General features: G+C 37.4%; 1 long non-coding RNA gene across 1 annotated transcript in view; it reads left to right on the forward strand.

The window, feature by feature from the left end:
* Positions 1-21,187, forward strand: part of LOC121110858 — a 199,818-nt gene that overhangs the window by 95,397 nt on the left and 83,234 nt on the right. The window contains exons 5-6 of the long non-coding RNA XR_006939492.1: positions 5,170-5,287; positions 15,346-15,460. This is a non-coding gene — a long non-coding RNA (uncharacterized LOC121110858). The remainder of the gene's footprint in view (positions 1-5,169; positions 5,288-15,345; positions 15,461-21,187) is intronic.

Raw genomic sequence — 21,187 nt, forward strand, 5'->3', positions numbered from 1 at the left:
TTGTGGTTGAAACAATAGATACCCAGTCTAGGACTGTTACTTAAGAACACTGCAGGGGTAGCCCTGACAACTTGTCAGATGTTGACCACATAGTGTGATGTTTCAGTCTTCCACATGGATTTTTGCAAAGCTGCCTGTATGGTATATATTTCCTGCCTTAACACCTGAAGGATTACTCTGTTATTGTTCTCATTTCTGATGAATTTCCCTGAAGAAGTGTATTTTTAAAGAGTCTCTCATCTGCTAAAAAATCTTTTATTTCTGGCAGCTAATAAGACCATCTCTTGCTTTTGTGCTGTCAAGGGGATTATAACGAGGTTTGATACATTAAAAGATACAGAATAGGAATGCACAGTCTGGCAGAAGATACTGATGATGGATTGTAGTGATTGATAGTGGACCAACAAAGCAGGAACTGTCATTATTATATATTTTTGCTGTTTGGGATACTTTCTCTCTCTCTCTCTCTCTTTTTTTTTTTTTTTTTTTTTTCTTTCAATAGTATTGTGAACTAAGGTGTTTCTCAGTAAGGAAAGTTTCTCTGTGGGGGAAGTTGGATTTTCACTTTGACACATTGTGTTGCTAATAATTTCTGGGACATTAATAGCATTCCTGCAGCCATCTCAACAGTCTCAAGAACAGCCAAACCTTATCCTGAGCTACAGTTGTAGTGTGCAGTAGCTGCCTGCAGTGCTTGCTACACTGAGACTGTATCAAATCCTAAAATTAACATAAATAGCTGTTGTAGGTGGATTGCCTTCAAAACTGCAAAACCTGTCTGAAGTGATGTAGTAGAACACAGGCTACAGGAGGCCTTGTAGGAGGTAGGAATTGCTTGAAAAGTTTTATTAATGTTGAATGTAATTTTGTCTTCAAGAAGAAGGAAAGCAAGGCAAATTAGTGAAGCTCATAAAGGAACAGAAAGAATAAAGTCTCATCCAATGTAGCATACATAGCAGACAGAATCCTGCTATTTTCAGGACAACTTTCCTGGGGTTGCTTTGGTAATCTGGATGCAATTGTAAGTATTTCAGACAGTTACATGACTATGGATGGAGATCATTTTCAGAAGTGCTTGTTGCTACTGTCACTGAAAATTCAATCCATTCCCCAATATTTAAATGAGCTGGCACCCAGTTGTCCAACAGCAGACTTTTCTGGAGAACTCATACAAAAAGCATGACAGTTATTTTCTGTCTGTGTTTGCTTTCCAGAGGCATCAACAGTCTTGTCAGGGGATGGTAGGTCTCCTTAGTTTAACAGTGTCTTTGGCCTTGGTATTCTATGACTTCAAGAAGGAGCTGCTTATCAAAGAGCTCCTGGAACACAGTGATCATCCCAGATTCCTTCAGCTCACTCTTTCTCTTGAGCATCCAATTTGGCCTGTAGTTTCCTGGTAAAACCTATTTCTGCACTTACCAGATGTGAAAAATAGCAGTGTTTTTAAGCAAGTTCAGAAAGCAGAAACAAGAGAAAGTTACTGGATGTCTGAAGTCTAACAGATCTGTGCTAGGCTTCATGAGCCTCAGCTTCAGCTGGTTGAGATGGAACTATTCATAGATGCATCTTCCCACAGAAAAATATTGGGAACGTTATCTGTCCTGCATGAATGGAAATATACATCATATAAAATCTTGTGCCACATCAAATGAGTCTGCTGTGAGGAAAGCAAAGTACCTTCTTTCCTCTAGCATAATTTTTCCAGTAGATCTTCAGATCCCACCCCCTAGTAACCACTCATATATAATGAAGTAATAAACTTATGGTGGAGTATAAGGTTACATATGAGGTACTTTATCAAATCAGTTGCTACGAATAAGGAAATATTTTTCCAAATGCTGCATAATATTTTTCTACTATTGGACTGTGGTAATAGTATATCTACAGTCATGTGTCTGATGCAGGATAAGCAAAGGCAAACCCAGCAGTCAGAGTTTGCAAAGAGTGCAGAATCTCTAGTTATTGCATTTTTCTGTAGGTAACACGTCCTCTTAGATTTTGGGAGAAATAGACAAGTTAGAAAAACTATATTATTATTTATCAGAGCAATGTACTGATTTATTACACGAAATACATGATGTCAGAAAGATAGTTTCCTATTTTTCTCCAAGTGATAACTGTTCAGACTAGGTCTGCTGTCAAATTGCCATGGGGAAAATTTCATTTTCCCTTCACAAAATTTTCCCTTTAATTTCAATTCAGGAAGGAGATTACTTTTGTTTGCTGCTTGGCTGGAAGTGTTTGTGTAATACCATGTTGCATAACACTTCCCAGGGACTTTCCTGAGGTACCTTCAATCAGCAATGGATAAAATGATCTCTGTATAAAACAAGTGCAGTGCACTTCAGTTTATAAAATGGTATGGATAGTTATTAATTATTTGAATGTCAACACTGTGTTTAGTATGGAGCAAATATGATAATGTATTTCAAACAAAGATGAGCTATTAGTTTTAATTGTGAAATACGTGAGAAAGAAACTGTCCATGTGCCTGCCAATCCTTTTGCCATTCAGATCTGCTCTGCTGGCTCTGCCTGCACAAGGAGAGTTACCCAGCAGCTTCAAACAGAACATTTGGCTGATAGTTTCAGAACAGTGTAACCTGTGCTTTCGTGCTCATCATGCCTCTTTATGAAACAAAATGTTCTGACCCTCAGGGAGAACTTTTGAGGACAAGTTTTTTTCCTCCAGTGTTTAATATGGTTTAACACTACATTTTTGTTGTTAAGCCTCCTATTTTGACATTACTTGACTGAACCAATCATACAGCTTTTTCTCCAACATAACTAAAAATGCATTATACATTACTCTTTCCATGACATAAATTCCATCCTTCACATATAAGCAAAAAAAGTTTGTTCATTTGCTTATTTTATTTTATTTTATGCGGACCACTTTAGCTCAATGGTTCCAGAACATGCTGAAATAATAAGTTTTGCTGTAGTAAGAAAACTTCTCCTGGGGTTGAGTCTGCGGACTACTTTTGCAAATTGGACTGGTTCTGCCTGTTTACTAGTAAGTTTACATCTCTAGCATTGTGTCTAAATGGCACAAAATAACTTGTACTAATATTGATGTTCTCTGTTATCTTTCTGGCTAGTAAAAGTATATGAAAATTTTCTTCTGAGAACATGCCTGTGTTCATATGAATTCTTAAACTGTGCTCAGGAATTACTTAGGAAGTGCTATTTATCTTGAGTCAAAGCTATATATTCCAAGCTATAATGTCATTAGAAGAGCACAGGCAATTATGTTTCACTGCCTAGGTACGTTTCTTCTTACTGGTCAATAATCTAGTACTGGTCTAACAGAAATCTGTTACATTTCTATTTCTTCCCCAGTTTTCATCTGTCTATGCACAATTGTGATAACAATCTTAGTAGTACTATTATTTTATTTCAAAGAACTATACTGTTGGAACCTATTTTTCTTATGTTTCAATCTTGAATAATCCAGTGAGCTTTTTATCTATTCAAAAGTCACAACCAATCTGTCATTTGGAGCTGTCATTATTTTATTTTTACCTAACTGACTTGACTAAACTTCAGTGCAGCTTAACAGTTCAATATGCTGCTCAGTGGGTTTTTTTTTGGTTTTTTTTTTTGTTTTTTTTTTTTTGAGTTTTGTGCAAATAAGTAATTTTGGATAGCTGATTCTTTCACCTAACCAGAATTCATCAATTCTATGATGCTGACTTCCCATAAATAGCACTAAATTCATCTTTCATGTTTTTCATTCCTCTTTCCCCCTTTTTTTTTCACTTATCTCTTTTGCTCACTGCTTAGAACAAGTGCAGTCTAAAATCAGCACGTTCTTTTATTCCATATAGCACAGACAAGGAATTCTAACTTTGGATACCTAATCTTGAACATTGTGTCACCACATATAAATATAATCCTGAACTAGGAATAGGCTGGTCTAGGATTCAGAAGTTTGTCATTGCTAGTGATAAGAAAAACTCCTAAAACTTATTCTGAACAATTATTTTACAGCTCAGGAGAGTCCAAAAAATGTTTGCCATAATGTTTATCTAACTATCTTATATGAAACTTTCAAGAATGCTTTCCTGACTCTTTGACTGGGAAAATGTATTATTTTATACACAGGAAAGTATAAGAATTAAAAACTTCTAGAATGTATGCCGTGAGCTACCCTGTACTCCATGGCTGTAAGCTTGCTGATCCCTAAATGGTCAAATGAAAAGCTCATAAATAATACTTTTTATTGTATAGATCCATAGAAAGATTAGGGAGGAAATTTTGTGCTATGTGTGTAGTTATAGTACTTAACATTGGTCATTCAAGACTTTTGGAAATCTCATATATGTGACCAGAAAATACTGGTTTTAATAACATCATCATCATCATCATTGGGAATGCACTAGTCATTTGTTCAAGTTTTCTATACTTAAACTTTCTTACAGAGTTTTTAAAATGAAAATGAATTTTCATTCATTACAAGAAGAGCAACATTTTATGAAGCTTGGGATGATAATGTGAGAAGAAAAGAATTGTCTAAAGCTTATAAATTAAAAATCAAATGCATTTTATTGCACTAGCAGGTGTAAATTAAAATACATTTTAGCCAGTAGAAAACACTAAGTTAGCTGGCTGCACTGGACACAACAGGATGAAACACTGACATCAATAAATGAAGTATTCTGAAGTTCTTTAAAATGTATAAAACTTTTGTAGAGCTCAGACCAAGTGCTGACAACTTGTCAGGAACAATCTGTTCCAGTGTTCAGCCCTCTCACAATAAGAAGGTATTTTCTTATGTTTGAAGCAAATTTTCTTTATTTCAGTTTGTACCCATTGTCACTGCACCACTGAGAAGAATTTGGCTTTATTTTCTTTACTGCTGTCCATCAGGTTTTTATACATACAGATAAGACCCCCTCCAAGTCTGTTCTTCTCTAGGTGACAACCCAGGCTGTCTCAACATCTCTTTGTATGACAGATGCTCCAAGTCTTTCAGCATCCTCATTGCCCTTTGGTGGACTTGCTGCAGTAAGTCTGAGATTCTCTTGTGTTCAGAAGGCCAAAAGTTGGCCTAGCACTGTCAGTGTGTCTCCTGGGGCCTAGTAGAGAGGAAGAACCGCTTCTCTTAACCTCCTTGTAATGCTTGTCCTAATGCAAATAAGAATGATGTTGGTTTTCCTTGCCACAGGGATACACTGCATGTTCAAGCCTTTATGCACAAGAAAGTCTCTGATTCTTCTCTGAAAACCTAGTTTCCAGATTGTTGGTCCCCAGCCTGTACCAGAGCACAGGTTGCTGTTCTTCAGGTAAAAAATTTTGGTTTCACTTTTTTCCTCTCTGCTCATTTCTCCAGCCAGTAAAGATGCCTCTGAAAGGCAGCACAGTCATCTGATTTATCAATCATCCCTCTCAGTTTTCTATCATCAAAAACTTGCTGAGAGTGCTCTTGGTCCCATCGTCCAGGACATCAGTGAAAATGTTGACCAATATCAGTTGCAGTATTCACACTTGTGGGATAGTTCTACTGACTTATATTTATTATCGAAACAGAGGACCATTTTTATTATTCATGATAAAATGAGTAAAAAGACTGAAGAATGGGAATGGAATAATTGCACTTTAGCTATTGTGCCTGTAAGGCTGACATTACTTATCTCAGATACCTTGATGTTTCTTGTTTTGCCTTCCTTCATTAAAGATCTAAGTCTTGCAAATAGTTATATCCATATGGGTTTCACAGATTTGGTGGGGAAGTGTAAGGTGTGTAGAGTTTATATACTTCTACAGTATTGAAACATGGAAGAGTGTTTTCAATTACTGTGGAATCTCCTAAGTGTTTCAAACCTTGTATTAATAGTGATCAACAATCCAGGCTGCAGAGGAAATTTGACAGCATGTGTGTTAAGAAATAAGCATCCCCAAATGATTTTTTTAATATCCAGTCCCAGATATCATGAAAGCATGGGGCAGAAAATGAAACTCAGGTTTGATATTAGAGAGCTGTTCTATTCAATTTGCATAGTTAGCACATGCATTATGCTCTGGTTTTTGCAGAAATTGAACAAGAGGAACAGAGATATGGGCAACAAGTCAAAGTTGAAGGTTTATTTGTCATCTTATAGAGTAAGTGAATGGTTTTCCAACGCAGATTCTGAACTTTTTTGAAAGGTCGCTCCTTCACTGAAAGGGAAATTTTCTTTCAATCAAGTCCTCTCCCTGCTTTTGCTTGATTTATGTTTTACCATCACAAGTACAATCTGAAAATGAAAAATAACATAATGTCATAAAGATGTTATCGGAAAACGTAAAATAACATCACTTCCATTATTGCTGACATGAAACCGAACTGACCTGTGAAGAAAAGCACTGCAGCTGATCAAAAACTTTCACTTTGCCACCAAAAATAGTTTTTGTTGATGTTATTATTGTTAGTTTATTTTCAGTGTTGAACTACGGATATTCTTTCCTAAAAAGGAAGAAGCTCAGGGTTATTACTGGCTTAATACAGTTTTGCAGTGGTGGAGATGCTCTTGGCAATGAGATAAACACTGAAGGGATTTGAAAGAGGTAAAAAGGAATTTTCCACGTGATTTCCTGAGAACTTCTTCCAATGCTTGGAAGACAAAATGGAGAAGGAAGGCATAAGATAGGTGAGGAAGAGATAAAAGATGCAATTGTGTAAATTATAGATGGCCTGCTAGAAAAAGTGATTTTTAGAGTCAGTCTTCTACTAAATCACTGTGTAAGCCTGGTAGAGACAGTGAGTCTTTAGTACTTCGGTCATCCATTTTCAGAAGTGTAGCTACTTAGCATGAGCACTGGGAGCACAAAACCATATCAGATAGTGGAATGCCCAAGAACTACAGTGAAGAGGAGTTATGAGACTGCACTGGTGTCTTACATAAGGTGGAAGAGTTATGACACCCTGAGACCAGATAGGCAGGAGGATGTTCAGAGGTATTCAGGATGAGAGAAAAGAAATCCAAGCACATGTATGCACCCTCCTGCTGTGAATTCTGCACTGGACAATTTGGTCGGTATGACATACCCAAAGAAATTCTCTTATACAAATCAAAAAAGAGGATTAAATCAGGGATTAAATCTCCTGAACTCTCTATAACCAGATTTGGCCAATCTTCAGAACTGATTTTTTTTTTTTGTTGGTGTTGCTTCTCTCTTTTAAAGAGAGCAGATTGAGAAAACCACCACCAACAACAAAAAACAGCAAACTGCTCTGCAGCATTTGAGGAAAATACATTTTTTAAACGTTGGCCATTTATTCAGCCTTACACTTGGCCAATATGCTATCTGACTTAATAAAATATTCTCCTGAAAGAGTGAAAATGCATTTTCAGAATGAACTACGGCAGACAAAACTTCAGTACATAATTATTAAAACATGATCAGGCTCCGTTACCCCAAACGCTTCTGTCAATCAGTGGTGTCTTCCAGTGTCTCTCAAACCTGTTGACTGAATATAATGAATAGTTTAATCACTGTTTGGAGATGTACACTCAGTCACTTATGTATTATTGTATATTCATTCATTTCAGTGAATATTACTATTCACAGTGCAAGGCACAGTTTTTGATTGGACTCTAGTACTTAGATCTCCTAAGACATATTTTCCTCCCAAACTGAAGGATAGCTTGATTTTTGATCACAATAAGCTAAGACAAAAAGCCTTGCCTGTCAGCTTTCTGTTCATGTGATCGTTACTAATACTGTTTAACAGCTGATGCAAAATCCCTGGCTCAGTTTTATAGAATGTCTTGTAATCTGTTGCTCCAAAATATTATTTAGGAATAAAGATGGTTATCTGTGCTTCAGAACAGTTTGAGTATCCTACAAATTGCATGATCCTGTCATATTTCTCTGCAATAAAACACAGAATGAAGGTGCAGAATGAAAGACCTATTTACAGCTTCTTAAATACCCATAGTGATACAGTAAAAATCCTTAGTTTTACTGAGCCTGTTGTAATTAGAATCACTGTCAAATACACAACTTCTCTTTCTTCCAGGGTTTATTCAGCAAATATTTTCAGTGTGTTTGGGAATATGATTTTTTACTGATGAGTAAGACTAGCTATACACTGTAAAACAGATAACTGACACCTAGCTTCAAACATGAATAGTTCTTATCCCCACTGAGCTGCTCCTACAAATGCTGATAGGGAATCCGACATGGTGCTGATCTGTACGCAGTGACAGCAGAAGATAAGAGACTGCAATACAGTGAAGTTGACTTCCGAACTGGAATTCAGAAAAAATAAGGCAGCATTTAAAAATCTGACCTCACTAGATTTGAGCTTGACCAATCAAAAAGTACTGAAGACAGTGTTCTGTCTTTGTGTTATAAGCATGCATGACAATACTTCTTGTCTTTCTATGGGATGTCTCCTTCTTAGGTTGACTAGCAGAATTTAAATATATGAAATAATTATGGAGATGGAAGAAAAAGATTGTTCTCTTTATCTTCTGTCACTACACTTCATGGGGTTTTCTTGTTTACTAGTACAGAAGGAGTTTGAGAGTAGGTTATTTTTTGTAAGTTCTTAATTTTCATCATCAGAGTAATCTAAGCCAAAATGTTATATTTGGATTGTACATATCAGAAGATAATAAGGGAAGAACTGTTTTTTTAGATTATTTTGTCAGGGACCATTTTTACTGATTCTTACAGGAATTCAGGGCAATTTCATTTAGTGGTTGGCAACTCTGCCTGCAGCAGGGAGGTTGGAAATGGATGGTCTTTGAGATCCTTTTCAATACAAGCTATTCCATGATTCTATAATTATGATTTTGTGATACACTGAAAGCAGCTCAACATGATCTTCACTTGCATATAGAATTTGTCGTACTTTTCTGCTACAAAGGACACTGATGGTGGGGAATCCAAACCTTCATGTTACCTCTGAGATCATAAAATACTGGTAATACCTTACAAGGAAAAAGAGTGGATCTGACTTCCTAGATATCAAATTCAGTATTGAAACTGAGTTATTTGTGTTTTTTTCTCTTGTAGGCAACACGATGTTGACTCAGATATTAAAAGGAAGCTGTAGTCTGGCCTGACCATAAAGAATGAGTCTACACAAAAGGGCGGAACGATTTCTTTTTTGCATGCATCAGCACAGCATGGCGTCTCCTTGCTATTACAACTATTAGAAACTGAAAGATTGAGGAAGGAATTTTACTTTCAGAAACTATCCTAGCACTGGAAACACACAGAGGATAGTAATGATATGCTGAAGATAGAACATCTTCTGTTGTTGTTGTTGGGCACTGTGTTCCTCCTGAGAATTTTTATGCTGTCTTTAAAGACATTTCTTTGATTTAAGTGGGCTCTTGTTGTACTGGGCATGGATAGTGTAGGTTTGTGATTTTGGTCTCCAGCTCTTCATCATGCTATTATAAACGAGGCTGATCTTATCTTGTAGGGGTAAGGTTTAATCTCTTGCTCTTCTTAACTAAAATTTGAAAATTATGTTTGGGAATGTTATATGCAATGATGCAATAGAGGCTACACAGAGCTTTGGGCTGTAATTTTCATGGGAATGGACATCCATGGATATAGCCAGTGGCTACACTGGCTACAACAAAAGGAGACTGCTATAGAAATATAAATGTTCCAGCCTGCAACACTGAAGAAGGGTAGGAGACATTTCCAGACCATGCTAAACTCTTGTAAATAAATGTTTATTCAGATCTCTGTGCTGGAGAACAGTGTTGGTGTACAATAAAGAGCTAAAGCGATGAGAGCCAGTGAGGAGAAAGGTCACTTGGGAGATACAGTCAGGAGAGACTGAAGCAGACAGGAGCACTGAGGCAGCTCACTGCAAGATCAGTGACAGCCTCAGTTAAGCTCTGGTTCCAGACAAGACTTGACAGCCCTTAGCTTAGTGTAAGCATTGCCCAAGAAAAAGCAACCATCTGGCCTCAGCATAGGTAAAGACTGTTAATAGCATTAGTTATACTAAGAAACCAAGCAGCGCTCCTCTATTTATCTAGCATGTTGTTTTTAATTCCTTCAGTGAAACACTGTGAAGGCAATTGATTCATATTTGCATATGGTGAAAATTAGTTCATTAAACACTGGGTTTAATTTTCTTTGTCTGAGAGGCTCAAGACAAAGGTATTTTTTTGCAGTCCCTTAAATTTTAGCCTAGCCCTGTTTGCTGCTAGTCAAAACCTGTCAGCACAGTTACAGCTGTCCTTGATTACACCAATCAGTCTGCAGTGGCTTTGTAGCTTACTGGTTATTGACAAAACTACAAATTTTAAATGCTGTGATGTCTTCTGTAGGGGTCAAAGCCTTACAAAGTGAAAAAATTGAAGAGTGTTACTTTGTTTGACACACGTTTTTATTATAAATTTTTTTTATAGGCACGTAAGAATGGAAAGGGATAGAAATATTCTAAAGGAGGAAGTTTCTGTCAACTTTTTTCCATTTTAACTGCCTTAGCAATTAGGTTTTAAGTCTTGAGGGAGCTCAGGGCAATTCCTTCTTCTTGCCTGAGGTAACTAGGCTTCTTTTAGAGAAGTTTCATAACAGCCGTACTAGCAGAAATTTGGAATTTGACTTCCATTGGTGTTTCCTGTTAGCGCTGTTCTCATATTCTCTGGAGTGAGGAGAAATATGAACTGATTGTCCCACCTTTTGAGGTCTGTATGTTGTTGGCTAACAGTATCATATTTCTGAGGTTGATCCGCAGTTTTACCAATGCAAAGTGTATTGACTCTGTATAGTGCAGTGTTTTTTCATAAACTGAGAAAATGAGAATGAATCTCCAGTTTAGTAATCTGGACTTTCTGTAGTGTAGAAGAAGAATTTGACAATCAGCTGTTGCTGATTATAAAAACAAGAACACTTTTTTGGAAGTGGAAAGAAACCAAACAGAAAGACTGTAAGCATACTGCCAGACAACTACTGATTGTCATCATACTTAGAGAAGTCTGGTAGGAGAGGTGGGCTCATCCCACTATACTGCAAAAGTGAACTGGTTGTCCTATGTCCCACTTGAGCTGTAGAGGAAGGGGACAGGTGTTCTTATTCCTCCAGGGATGTCAATCCTCTAAGTAGACTTGATGTGTCTAATTTAAACTGAGTTGGAATATATCAAAGTAAATGGCTATGTTGGTTTAGTGCCCTGTTTTCCATTGAGAAACACAGGAGTGCCTCAGATTGAAAATAGTGCTGTCTCTGTTGCTGTCAACTCTCCCTCAAGACTGCATATTTGACATGAAGAGTATAGCTCATTCATCTAGGCAGAAAGAGAGTTGTACCAGTGAAAGGGGTATTGGAAGGGTAAGAATGCCTGTTCTTAACCTGTCTTCAGTAAAACAGGTAAGAGTGTTGACATGATGGAAAGTGGAGATTGCAGAGGGTGCATCAGGCTCTGAAGAGAAGCCACGTTGCAGGTACTTGGGATAAGTGTTCCGGACAGAGGTTCTGAGAGATGCAGCCATTCTAGTCAACTGAGAAGAGCTGCCAGTCTTCCTTGCAGGCTGAATGGGAAGTTTGCATTTCACCAATTGCAAATTAACTGTTCTAGTTAACCCACTGCTGCTCTGCTTTGGCTCACAACTGGCAAAAGACATCTGGTGCTGTAAGGTAATTGGTTATTTCAGCAAATATGAAGACATACATAACCAATTTTAAAACCTATATGTGCAGTGTACTATTTGATGACTGCCAAAGTAACAGAGACGTTGGTGTGAAATTTTATTTCCAGTATAGCATATCTTCAGCAGCTAAATTATAATAATATTACTGGTATTTGAGTGTTGCTCTCATCAGGTATTTAAAAGTTTCAGTTATTCTTTGCTCCCCAGTACAGGAAGTCATTAAAACCTTGACATTCTAGTGTTTAATTAACTTATGTCTCCTTATTCATTTAAGGCCACATATTTCAAGGCTTGCTGCAAGTGGTAGGTTTGCCTTAACACAATATCATTAGAGAAAAAACTGCATTATGTACTCTACCCAGTCCTAATAGTCTGAAATCTTTGAGCTGAGTCTTTAACTTGACTCTAATTGCAGTGCTATGACAAAGACATTATGAAAAACAGAAGATGTTTTAAATAGAAATTTATTTTAAGAAGAATTCTGGTTTTATATATGTATTTTTAAAGTAGAATAATGGTGGTGACCAAATATAGCTTTTAATCTGATGTACTGTAGCCTAAAAAATATACATTTAAAATCTAGAATTCTATGGCTGGAAATCACCATGGGTGGAACTGATTCAGTGACTCTTCTGAAAGATAACCAAGCTTTCATCTCTTTGTAATGAAAAGATGAAATTAAAGCTTGGCTAAATGTTAAATGATAGTTATTAGGGTCAATCTTGGGAAATTACAAGAAACAAAAAATAATTCAGGTAAACTGGCAAAATATCTGTAGTGTCCAGGCTCTTGAACTGCAATTTGAGCAGTTCCTTTTGTGTTAGAATGTGTGTTTTTCACAGCCCGAGATATTGCAGAAGTTTATCCCATGTACAGTTCTTAAAGTAATTGAAGTTAGCGCAAGCTCAACAGAGACTTCAGTTTTATTAGATAATATGTCCAAATATTCCATTGTGATTGAACATAGGCTCAAGCTACATAAATAACCTGAACTTGATCTAAATAGCTGTTCTGGACCAGGATAAACATGGATGTCAAAGCGCAGAGCAGGGAAGCTGTATGTCTTTCTTTTTGTCATCTGTGACATATGTGCTCACATCTGGTTGACGAGGAGGGGGCAAAATACCAGATGCAGAAGCAGAGAACAAAAGCTGTGCCACAAAATGAAAAGGTGGGGATGAGGATCCTGATGAAATTGGATAATTAAGAAATTAAGTGAAATGGGAATTAACTGGAGTGGGGAAGAAATTAACTGAAAATGAAGAAGCAGTAGGGACTGATTGCATACAGACGCGGTATTAAGGATACGGAGATTGCTAAGTGTAGTTTACGCGTGGAGCTATTGGAAGCTTAGCTCCTTATAACTGCTTGCAAAAGAAGACTGATATAAGGTGGAGAATCCTGAAGAAGGAATATTGAGTATTTCATAAGCCAAAATAGGAGACAAGGGTAGATTAAGGTAAAATATATGCTTGCTTATTCTACCACGTCACACTTGAGATATCATTTTAAAAGAATGCTGAGAATTAAATAGTCCTCTGGGCTTAGCTTTCATTGATTTTAGCCACATCTGCAAACTCTCATTACATCTGTAAATCCAACCCTGTGGTGTCCAAATGGAAGCTAAGAAAATGAAGAACGTAGGGTGACAGAGGCCCCACAAAATGTCTGCATTATGACATAATCACATATAATTGTATCAGACAATATAGTTCTGTTGATGCAGCCATTTTTTGAAACTTTCTTCTTGACTTTGTGATTTCATTGTTTATGTAGGTATGTGTAAATATGTTTAACTTAACAACACCAGTTGTTAAAAGGTTCTGATTCAAGAAATAATCTGCCTTGTAAGGCAGTTGTACTGTAAACATAAGATTTCATAATGATGATTGCTCCTGAACTATAATCAATGTGTGAGCACTGCATGGTCTCTGCTATAGTATGAGCACTGTTGTGCTTCCTGCTAAATGTATAGGAAAGGACCGTACTTACAAAGTCAAAGTGGTAAATCCTGGGTATTATGTCAGAAAATGTCTCTCAGGGAAGCCTGCCTCTCCTCTATGGTAATATTCTTAGGAGGAGTCCTCCTTTACATACACAATTGGTTCCTGAGGTGGGCAGGAGTCAGAGGATGTGAGAGCTCAGTTCTCCGGCAAGAAGGGAAAAATCTTCCTCTGCCTGAGCAAAGGTGAGGCACACCAGACAGCCTCTCACACACATGGAGGAGATAAGAGACTTTCCCTAATCAATCCTTGATACTAATGCTTCTATTTTTGTAATAAGCTTATTCCAGTCCTTGAGTTTAAATCAAAACAAAGTCAGAGTCCTGTGGAAATAAATGGATTTTATTGTCACAACCTCCTGCTCTAGCAGTGTAGCTCCTAGAATAGTTTTTCATTATTTGGTCCAAGATAAAGACATCAGCTTATTGCTTCTGTGTGAGCACTTCTCCATGTCTGCAACGTCAATCTTTAACATTTCCAAAGGGCACTTGAACCACGCAGTTTGCAATAACTTTTTTTATCCACGCTCTTACAGATAAGATTTTGATTTCTCCCAGCATCATAGTTCCAGAAGCTAATAACGACTAAAAGCTTTAGCCACAGTTATCCTTTGGAACATTACTTGTTTCTTTCTCAGTATCTTCAATTTCTCATTGACACTTCTGGGTCACGTTTAAACTGATTTTTTTTAACCTGGCGCTTTTTTCCCCAAGCTTTCTCTTACCGTTTTGAAAGTCCTGTAATTTAAAGGAAATCCTGATTCTGTGCCCAGTATTTTCTCCAGCATGATCATTTGGATTTGTAAGATCCCAGGGAGTAAGTTAAGCATTAAAATTAATGCAGTGTAAAAATTTCAGGTTTTTTGTCACCCCTCCTTTCTTGCATTTCTCCCAACATGTGTGGCTTTCTTAAAGCTACATTATGGTTCAAACTATCTGTTTTCCTTTTGCTGTTGGGCAACTTCAATTGATTAAATTCACTTGCTTGTTTCTGAGCTTTGTTTCTCTATTCTGGGTTCTGCTGATCAATATCCCCTATGCTGGACAAGTTCAAAATGGTTCAGTCTTGCTCAGTGGATACTTGGCAATGTTAGATTAAATTAGAAAAGAGCAGAAGGACAGGAGTTTTTCCTTTTGATCTCTTTCTGTGTGTTTTAAGCTGTATATTTAATTCTAGACCAAGGTTAGGATTTTGTTTTATCAGAGTGTATCAGCAAACATCCTAGCTTTTTTTTTTTGTGGTATTCAGTTCCTACAAAACTGTCAGAATACCAGCCATATGCTCTCTTTCTTCCTTTTCAGCATAGTCACCCATGTAGAAAGGTTTAGAAATCTTTCCATATCCAAAATGATATTTTTGCTTTAGGTATTTTTTCTTGGAGTAGGCATAATATAAGAATGAAAATCAAGCTGAGGGGGAAAGGGGCTTCTTGTTTTGTTTCAGCTGACTTTTTTGGCCAACTCTCTCAATAAACTAACCATAGTACCTGTGACTTTAATTTTGCTTTGTCTACACTAAAAACAGGAGCAGTGGTTCTGACCAGCAAAATACATCATTTATTTTTATACCAAAGCTGGCTGATGCGGAATGAAGCCTGTATTCTGGTATTACCAGGGAAGCATCCACAGCTTTGTTTCTAACTCTTCCCAGATCAAGTTTGATATTTTTAGGGTTGATAAGTGTATAAACCATACTCTAAGCATCAACCTATTTTTGTTTGTTTTGGAACAGTAATGCTCTTGTATCCTGACAAGGCCTTTAGCAGCTCCATCTGACCATTTCCATGCTACTTTTCCTGCAGTTCTCTGAAAAATCTGACCTCAAGAATTACCTCTGCAACCATTTGGTGAGTGAGCTATACAAATCTTTTCAGTAACTGTATTATAAAATCTAGCTGTAAATATAGAGAAGCATTTTCTGTCCAACCTTAAGAAATAATCTCTCTGTACATTTGTGAACATTGTTTATATTGGTAAATATGTCATCGTACTTGCTGTTGATGTTACAACATAAATCAAATGATACATTCTTTAGTTGTATAAAAGAATGTTAAATAAGTTGCACAGGCTTTGCTATAGCTGTATAAGGCTTTTCTGAGGTGTTGAGAATTTAATACTGGTTTCCACACACCCGTGCATTTGCTACCAAAAAAAAAAAAAAACCCCAACAAAAAAAAAACTGTAGTGGGAAAGATAGAGGGGTATTGTATTGTGCGATGCTGTAGGTAGCTGTTGGAGAAAGCTGCAATATGAAAGGTTCTTTATTCAAACAGTATCCATTGCATATCTATGACTCAAACTCCTACTTACTGATAAAAAAGACACGTTTAAATATAAATTAAGATGAATCTTCTTTCCTCACTCCCTCAAAATATGTTTCTAAACTGTTAAGTTTCCTCGAAGTATTCATTGTTAGTATATTGCAAGAAGATGAAATGTCTCCAAAATTGCACACCTTTCTCACATAGGAGGAGTGAGTACAAACTGAGTCAAACAGACACCAGTTGGGCTTTATTTTTAATACCAAGTGTGATATCTACCAGATTTTAGGTACAAATGTTCACACTCAAATCTGACTCAGCTTAGTAGTGTCTTTAGCTTTTTAAAATCTATACATTGTCATTATAAATTTTTTGAAGTTCTTTGCTCCCCAAAATGGTCAAGTTGCATTTGTCTTGCATTAATATTCATGATGCTTTCCAGAACAAACATATTTCTTTTCTCTTTATGGAAACAACTTCTTTAGAGGAATATGATTATCTCAGGAATGATTCACAAACAGATGAAGAGTGTTTTTTCTTTTGCCAAACAAAGCTAATATGCCTCTGTCAGAATTTTAATCTTCTTGCACTCTTCCTTTTTTTTAATAATAAATGATGTTGCATATTGTACACATTTTACAAAAGGACGGAATCACTGAATAGGAAAATTAGCTTTAGTACCTAGCACAAAATGACATTCAAATGCTTATATCTGTGGGATAGTTAAGGACTTTCAAGTTAGTGCTGCAAGCAAGATGTGAGGAGCCTCAAATTCTCTTTTTTGGCTGTGGAGGATTAAAAGTGCCTCCATTACTGTCACCTGGAGCTGCATATGGATGTTTTTGCTTGACACGTTGGCCTTCTAAGTTAAAATTCATCCTGGTAAGTGGCTGCCAGAGCAAAGTGAGCAGAGTAAGGTGCTAGAGGTCACATCACAGCTCTGTGGGGCCACGTCTGCCCCCTGCCCTCGGTGCCATGGATCTGGCACTGGCTTTGGGGGTCAGGAACCTACTCCCCTTCTGTGGCTCGTTTGTTGGCTATTGCTGTCATTTGCGTCTTGTTAGACAAAGAAGGACATTGATGATGCAGGAGAGACCATCCCCTCACAAGATTATTGAATTCTTGTCCCAACAACACCTGGAAAGTTTCTGGTTTGGAAATGCTAAGAGGCAAATCTGGGTTATTTTGGAATGTGGAAATGCAAAGCAGAACAAAAAAAGGCAGAATGTTGGGAAAACTTTGGCAGCATCCTTTTCTTTTTATAGCAATCAGAGTACATTTTCCGTTGATCTGAGTTGTAGCAGGATGCCATGAGCAAGAGGCCAGTGCAAACAGCTTGAATTCATGTTCCATAATGCTGGGTACCACACATGAGAGAGATTCTAAGAATTCATTGGAGGGGGCCTTTAAAATCACTGTGGGAATTTTGTCTGAATGAGAGCTGAGGAAGCTTCAATAGTGGGCTAGGATACAGGAATGTAAATAAGTCCCTAGACAGACAAGGAAGCCTGTGCCTGTCAGACACTAAAATACCAGTTACTTAGAGCCAACTGAGCCTCTATTTATGATATAAAGATTAATAATCTGGGTGGCAACCAAAAGGTGAAGTGATTCAGAAGTCTAGTTTTCAATTTTTAGAAATACGGAACAGGCTGGTTATTATAGCAGCAGATGTACGAGGGGAGGAGGAAGGAGTAGGGCTGTGAAGGAAGCTGTAAATGTTTTTTAGATTGTATGAAAAGTATTTGGGTGTGAACCAAATAAAGGCATTTAAATTCCCCTCCCACACAGCCTGAACATAAACTGTGTTCTATAGAATCAAAACCCATGACAGAAGAGTTAATGGCATGGGGTCAAAAGTAGTTAGGTGAGAGTGCTAAATAAGCATCCTTCATGGCCTGTCTCTAGGAGGACATAGGCAGTTGCTCTGCAGTTTCTCAGCAGTCTGGCAAGGAGTAACACAGGCAGGTACTGGGCAGTGTGAAAGGGGGAATAAGGCAGTGTGCAGTGACTTGTGGTCAGCTGAGAGGATTGTTACTTAAGCCCTAATTTGGGAGACTCCTAAAGCCAGTCTGATGTTTTCAGGTCACTGACACATTTCTGTGTTACTCAGGACAATGAAAGAACTTTGACAAGCTTGGAGATCCTGCAGTTGCTGAAGTATCACTATACTAAATGTGTCCATGACCAGTCAAGATCTCCTTTTCTCAGGAGTTTTTCTTGAATTTTTTTCTCCCACCTTACCCCACAGGGCTGGTTACTGAAGGAACTGCCTTGGGCTTGATCCTAACTGGGTGGCCGTGGCTGCCCTGAATCCCTAAGCAGCACCAAAATAATGCCCTAACATCAGCCCAGGAGACGCATATAACTGGCTGGATCAAACACACAGAAACATTTGGGAAGGTGTTTTCAACAGTTTTAAATTTTTTAGGCCAAATCTTTTTTCACAATTTTCAGATTAATATGTTCATGTTTGTGCAAACACCCTTGTTTTCTGGGGTAAGGCATTGTTTAATCACAGCAGACATTCAAAACTTCTCTCTATGAGTTTTATTCTGAAGAAAGTTGATTAAATGGCTTACTCTGGTTTATGGGAGTTTGATCATGGGGTTGGTGAAGGTGTGATTTCCACCTCCAGGGGCAGGTGCACACATGGGAGTTCAGCCCTATATGAGATCTGAGCACAAGACAGTTTCAGAAGGCATAAATTCAATCTGTAAGATAAGACCCATAGTTGACACTATTTCCCTGGATTCTGTCACTGTGACAGTTATTACTAAATTTAAAGATACCTTATTTTTAATCTCAGAATTGTTGTTTTCTAAGTAAATTCTTTGTACAAGAACTGTTCCATAACACAATTTGAAAAAAATCATGTTTTTGACAGCTTCTAGCACCTTCTGGTAATACATCCTTGCATTTGCCAACTTTGTCTCTCAGAAACACTTGAGCTTCTTGTTTTTCTTCAAAAAGTAACAGAGATCTGAATAAAATTGTTATCTTCCTCACTTCAACCAGCACTGAAAGCTATGGAGTGGAGGTGCTGTGTGCAGTAATTTTTTTCAGTACTTGGCACTGGTTATGAATTGCATCTGGATTTTTTGAAAAGATGATGGAAAGTCAAAGAGAGGGTTGGATGCACAGCACGTTAGGTTTCCTTCGCATGATGAAGTCTGTGTGTGTAATACAGCTGTCAGACCTGACCAGTCACAAATCTGCTAGTCACTCTTTCAAACTTTTTCCCATCTTTCATCTTTTCACTGGATGCTTCAGATATCTATAGAGATGAAAGATGAGCTGTAAAGATCATCTGTTATAGACTATTCCCAGTGAAGGTTCTAGGCTCTATTCCAGTAAAACCAGAGCACACAAATGGCACATGTTCAGATTTCCAGTGTTCAGTACTGATGCGATCAGATGTAGTACGCTCAGTACCTTTTGGCCTCCAACTGCAGTATTTATGGATGCATTTCTCAAGAGCTTTTGTATTTACTCTTTTTTATTATCATAATTATTTTCTTAAAATAACAGATACATCCATGAAAGTCGTTTTTTTTTTTTTGTTCTAAAGAGATCTAAAACTGATTACCAAACAAATGATCTGAAAATTATCCACACAGCAAGTACTGGATCTCTGAGTTCCAGGAAGATGCAGTTGCAAGCTAGTTGCAGGGAAACTGGGTCTTTCTTTTCGGTTGTAAGAATAGCTGACTGATTTCCATTTTAAACATCATACAGCTGTTTTTTTCTTGGGGGTCTTTTTCTCACTCTGGTAATTTTGTTGCTTCTTTATCAAAACAAGCAGACATAATATTTTGTTCTACTATGATATCTGTGAGCATGCTGTTCTTGCCACTTGATCACCGTATTCTGATACTGCTGTGAAGCAGTCAATTAAAATCATTATAGAGAAACAAAAGTTGATTTGGAGGAACTTGCGAGTCTTTTTTTTTTTTTTAAATAAATTAGTAATTTAAGTGACTTAGTGCTATACATAGTCTCTGATCCCAAAGGGCATACAGAGAGAGAGAGTGCATAAATTCTGCTTAGAAAAAGATTGCTTAGAATCGGATAACTTGCAGATTAGAGATTTTAAATGGAAAGCTCTACCAAGGGCATTGTTGTGTAGTTCTGCCAATAAAAGCCCTAATGGGTCCTGAAGAAATTGTAGGTTATTTCTGAGAAGTAGTAGCATGGAGACACAAAGAAAGGAGAACAAAGATTTTGCTTTTTTCCTCAGCCTTTAAAGTTATCATCGTAAACGTGTTAGGCCAAAATTTAGTGGGTGGGAGGTGGAGATGCAAAGGCAGGATGCAGGTTCCTCCTTGTTTTTAACTCTTTCCAAATGTTGCTGAAAAGTTGGGGTAGGGAAATTGCCTTTTTGTTTGTTTGTTTTGTGGTTATTCAGAAAGCTTTGTGGGCTCCATCCATAGGCACTGGAGAGACATGTTCTTTGAGGGATTAATTCAGAGTGGGAGCTTAATCTATGAGCCTGAAAAGAATGAATCTGGTATACTTTTCTCTGTCTGTGATAGAGCACACATGGCTCTTTGAAGGGCTGTGTCCCCCTGGTCCACATTGGAAGGGGCTGTGGCTCAAAGGATCCAGTGAAAATACAAAGTCACTTGTTCAGGTTTTTCTTTTCCCATTCTCTGAGAGACACTGTTGCAGCTGTTCAGTTTGAGGCTTTCTTCAAGCTTTTCTCCTAGCAACCATATGCGATATTACTTGTATAGTTAAGATATCCAGGTGCAAGCTTTAGAAAGGAAAAGTCTACAGCTCTAGGACAACAGGGACACATAAGTAAAGTAAGCTTGGCAGATCTGATTGTTATTTAATAACATATTAATCATAAAAAAAAAAGTAAGATCACAGCAAGGGAATAGATCTGAGAGATTGATATTTGAATGTTTGCAGTGATATCTAATAATACCCATAACTATACCTGGATTCTTCTTGTCCCTTCTTGGCAGTATTTAGCATACAGTATTTAGCTCACAGCTATGGAGGTACTGAGAGAAAAGAAATAGGAAATGTATTTAACAGAAATGAAGAAACGAGATGATGGCCTACTTTTTGACCATGAAGAGAGCAAGAATATTTGTTTGAGACAGCAGCTACATTAAAAGTGCTTGAATACATGCTGGTTCCAGAAGCCAGCAAATTGGTCTAAGAGAATAGTTCTTCCCCCCTTTTTCAATCCAAGTTTAGATACGATGAAGTGAACTATTTTATGATCAGAAATGGGTTGTTTAGATAGAAAACATGGGTTTTGGATATCTGCAAATGCTATGTATATTATATGTATACAAA

The sequence above is a fragment of the Gallus gallus genome, chromosome 5 (genome assembly GCF_016699485.2).
Source record: "Gallus gallus isolate bGalGal1 chromosome 5, bGalGal1.mat.broiler.GRCg7b, whole genome shotgun sequence".
NCBI lineage: Eukaryota > Metazoa > Chordata > Aves > Galliformes > Phasianidae > Gallus > Gallus gallus.